The following is a 5,204-nucleotide window of genomic DNA, read 5'->3' on the forward strand; positions in this document are numbered from 1 at the left end:
CCTTTTTGATTTTTTGGAAGCTTCTTTTTTGTGAGGAAAAAAATTTGTTTTTTTTTTTTTTTTTTTTTTTTTCTTCTGATTTTTTTTAATTTTATTTAAACATTTGAAAAACCTGACAATTTTACTGAGGTGTGTAGACTTTTTTTAAAATCTACTGTATCTAGCATTTTCAGAAGGTCCGCAATGGTATCCTATGTCTGTCTTTTTTTCATGATTGTGCAAAATGTAATTGTCTTATTAACCTTTCATTTTACACACATGCACAGGAGAGGGTGCTTGCCCTGGAGCCTTTGCAGTGTGATTCTCAGCAAGCCACACAATGAAGAAATGGCTGGAGGGAGTACAGGTGAGTCAAAGATCAAGGGGGGTATTGGGGATGTCTGAAATAATGAGTACCAGAATGCCCTCCATCTCAATCCTGTCAGCAGATGGAGTAGTTTCAGGGAAAGAAAAGTATAGATCCCACGGTGCCACCAGAGCATCCACTGCTTTCATTAGGATCCTTGTGCCTGGAGACAAACCTGTCCAGTTTTGTTGTTGAACAGGAGATTCACGTCTGGTGCCCCACCCCCACCTCTAACCCAGGGTCTGGAACACCTCTGGGTGAAAGGACAACTCCAGGTTCAGATGCTGCTGGCTGAAGAAATTTGCCTGCCCATTGTCTACACCTGAAATGTACACAGTTTACAAGGCCTGGGATGGGAAATTCTGACCAGGAGAGAATTTGTTCTACCTCTAGCACAGTGAGACTTCTGGTTCCTCCCTGATTTATAGATGTACACCCTCACCATAGCATTGTCTGATTGAATCCGGATGGTATAACACTCCAGCAGTATGGTCCATTACTGGAGCGACAGCAAAATAACCAGAAGCTCCAGGACATTGAGCAAGGCTCCTCAGAATTCTCCCCACATGGGTACAAGATTAGTATGAGCTTAAGTGGAGCGAACTACTTTTCAAGATGCTTCCATTCTCCATAGAAATAAAGTTGGGAAAGCAGATGCAAAGAAAATCTTTAGACTGCAATTTCTCAGGGGTAAGCTCATCAGTCAAGAAGTGGAGGGAACCAAAATCAGTCTCTGGGGCCAATGCCTTGGAAGCTGCTTAAGCTGCATGAAAATCAGATAGTCTGCAGGAGAAGGTGATTTTAGGTTATTTGGTTCATAAAGGCTTGGATGACCGTTGTGAAAGTAGTGGGGCATCCAGCCACACCCAGAGGAACTAAGGATTTGGGATGTGATGGTCTCCAAAGAGCAGAGGGCAACAGGACACCAGGCTGCAGATGTTGGCACTGTCAGAAAGCATACCGCAAGCAGCCCGAAGAGCAAGTGCACGCTGGGGGCAACCAGTACAGCAGGACTTTACCCTCCCTGTGTCTAGAATCAGACATATTCTAAACTGATGTTAAGGCCACATATAGGCTCAGGGTAGAAGACAAGGCCTTGAATACTCCCAAAACCTGGACAGCTTCTATCAGGTGATAGCTTGACTGGCAGAGATGACCAAAGTTGCTGTAGAGGGGCAACAGATAGCGTTCAATGGGGTCAATTCACAAAGCTTATTTTCTTCTTTTCGGCCGTTTTTTTATTGATATCGCTTGTTATATAGTTGCTGTTTAGAGGTAGTCAATTCACAAAACTTAATAACGCTTCCTTTTTTTAAGAAGTGCAAAATTAACTATTCAGATGTTATTTTAACTATCCAGACGTTATTTTAACTATTCAGACGTTATTTTAACAACTGGAGTGATAAAATATGCTTGAAATGGAATTTCAAAAAAGGAAAAGGTCTTTTAATCATTCGTTATTGAGACGTAGATTTATCACCTCCTTCAGGGTGGCGTTATGACAGATTTCAGGCGTTATCTGATGCTTGTTGCACTGAGATGACATGAGGTATATAAAATGGAACCTTTTTTCTTAATTTTCACATGGTTTAATGCTTTTGCGTACAGAAGAAGATGGCATGTAGTTGTCATTTCTACAGTTTTTATCCTTCTACAAATGTAGATGATTTTTTACAGTTTGAGGTTAGTGGCAAATCTCACATGACATGAAAAATCAAATGTCCCTGGACACACTTCAGTGGGGGTTGTAGAGCAAGTGGAATGTTCCATGCAACATATTTAATATCAAGACAAGCTTTATAGGTGGTAAGGAGAATTGATTGCTCTCCCTACACTGCCTGATTGTCAACAATGTAGATCTAAATAAATCTAATGTTTCATATATTCATTCCGTTCAGAAAAAAAGTTATTGTTCTTTCTATATGATTTCTTCTCTACCAAATGTAAAATTAGTATGCATGTGGCGAATATGGAATATATTCCTTCCTTCTATGTGGAATCCTTTTGTGTGGTGAAAGTAACAGTAATTTAGGCATCTGCTCCACCCCTTCTGCTACCAAAATGCACTGCAAAAGTGTTAAAATAACACCCAAAACGTTATTTTATCACCGCAATAGATAAAATAAAGTCTGTGATGTTAAAATAACACTTGCTTAAGGAACGTTAAACTGCGTGTGCATTAACGTTTCCGGCTTTTGTGAATTGCATGTTTCAGCCAGTAAAATAAAGAGTGGTAAAATAAGGATAGATAAATTAACTTCTACTCTCATAACGCTGAGCTTTGTGAATTGACCCCAATGTCATTCTCAGTAAATGTGGTAGTTCCGGGTGCTAGGAGTGAACAGCCTACTCCCTGAGTCTTCAGGCACAGGGCCGGTGCTGAGGCAATGCTAGCAGGAAAGTGCTCTGCAGTAAAATTTTACCAGAATCAAGTGTGGGAAGAGCCCCACATGGAATCCAGTGCCCTAAGGTCACTTCTAGGTTATACCTGCAACATCCAGTCCAGTGGGGTCAGGATCCAGTATTTCAAAAGCAAGGGTGAGCATGACTGGGCCAGATAGCTGTAACCGGAGAGAGAACTCCAACCACTAGTGATAAATTGAAGAATACTACAAGTGTTAGCTAAGAAAAGGTTAGTCAGCTACAGCAATGCTGAAGAAAAGATGTCCATCCTTCTAGGACAATGCTGGTAGTAGGAGCTGTGATCCTGCGCCGGCCCACCGTTGATGTTCTGTGCATTTTTTAGGTTGCTGACAGGGTCTCTTTAAAGCCCGGTGCAGCTACGCATTTCCTGATTAGTGTGTTCCTATCATCATATTGGAATATTTTGCTTGCACACACATTAATCTAAGGGGAGTGTTGTCCTCTGCAATGCATGAGTCAGTACAATGCTGCATTGGCTGTGATGTACAGTGTTGGCTGTTTCTCATTATCTTCTGTATTTACCAAGCTCATCCTACAGTATCATGCAGTAAGCCCTGAAGGGTGCCCAGTGCCAAAGAACACGTTTATGATGAAACCTCAGTCCCTGATGCAACAGGTTGCAACATATTAAGGTGTTAAAAATACAATCCAGTTTCCTTATTGTCCTGAAGGATTTCCCTTAAAGATAAATTGGCATGAAACACGCCGCCAACGCAGCAGACTCATGTTTGTCCTCTGGCTTCAGTCATTTCTAATTTGCAAGCCCATATGTGAATCAGTGACTTGGTTTTTGAAGCAAGAGGGTCAACATTAGGGATGGGCTCGATGTTCGAGTACAACAACAGTTCCACTCAAACATCTGCAGTTTGTGTGTTCGGTGGGCGAATAGCACCGCACAGTGCCTTGTGAAGCCCTGACTGGGTACAGCGCACTGTAAGAGCCATGATGGGGCGAAGTAATGATGACTTTGCCCAATCATGGCTCACAGCTAAGTCCTGTCAGGTGTCGGACAAATGTAAACAGGTGACGTCTCCGCTAGCCCCGCTCAATTGTTTATATGTTCCCGGCATCTGTCAGATTGCCATTTTGCGGTGGGAGTCGGTCGCAAACGGAGGAGTCGGCGGGTGTCAGGTTTTTTTTGTTTGAAGGTGCCCATACACTTTACAACCATCGCAAGACCTTGCGATGGTTGTAAAGTAATAAAAAAAAAAACGTACGATCTGCCCATCTTGGACAGGGAGATCGTACTCTCGATCATCGCAAGGCTGCCCCCCTGAGCGGTGGGCTTTTTAAGATGACCGCAATGCTAAACGGGCAGTGTGCGTGTGCGCACACCGGCCCGTTCGGCATTTGTCTCCTGAGCACCGTTCAAACCAGCCGAAAATCGTACGATTTTCGGCTGGTTTTCTAGCGTGCTCCCTAGACAAAAGACTGCGACCGTACAGTAAAAACGGTTGCACGTCTTCCATACACTTTGCGATTATCGTACGATCACGGGATTTCCCCCTATTATCGTGCGATAATCGCACAGTGTATGGGCACCTTAAGCCTCCAGTCAAGTTTACTCATAAGCCGGGTACACGTCCCCCACTGCCAGCAGTTCCTTGGTTATAAACGAGAGAATTCCTTCATTGACACTGAACACACAAGCTACAGGCAGCCCAGTCTGTTACACCAGCAATGTCCATATGATCTACATCAGGTATGTCATTCTTGTTTTTTGACTGCATGTGGTCTTCAGTGGTTTAAGTTTACGAGCCCATTCACACCACATCCAGATCATTTCCGGACCAGACTGTTTCCGGACCCACAATGTATCCCTATGCTATTTCTGGCCTTTGTTCACACCAGTGCAGTCCGTTCCAGACCAGAAAAATACTGCATGTCTCATTTTGTCTGGCTTGGAATGGACTGGAACTGCGGGCAGGTTCACACTATTTTCCGGACCAGATATGATCTGGAAAATGGTGTGTACCTGCTGTAAAGAAAGAAAAATGAATGCACTTCCAGCCGTTTTCCAGTTGCTAAGTTACACTTCCTTATGAGATTTCATAGCCTCTGGAATCTGCAATTTTTACTGTCACGTTCCAATATGCCATCAGCTTTTCCTGGAATGAAGTATGTGTTTGATCCTCAGTAGACATATGACCCCTTGAAGATGGAGTCGTCTCAGTTTGGCCCAATGCTTCATCTGAGGTTGACGCGCCCGATCTCCATATTTCTACAGTTGCCATTTAAATCGACCCTGTTCCCAATATCCAATGAAATACGGACGCTGTAAATGTGTACCTCTTCTGCAGCCCATGCCTCCCCACCACTGAAGAATCATTCCCCAAATCTGCTTGTAAAGCAACTAGGGATGTCCCGATACCGATGCTAGCATCGGAATCGGGCCCGATACAGGGCATTTTGACAAGTACTTGTCAAAATGCCC

Source organism: Nanorana parkeri, unplaced genomic scaffold, assembly GCF_000935625.1.
Source record: "Nanorana parkeri isolate BGI_ZX_2015 unplaced genomic scaffold, ASM93562v1 scaffold96, whole genome shotgun sequence".
Taxonomy (NCBI): Eukaryota; Metazoa; Chordata; class Amphibia; order Anura; family Dicroglossidae; genus Nanorana; species Nanorana parkeri.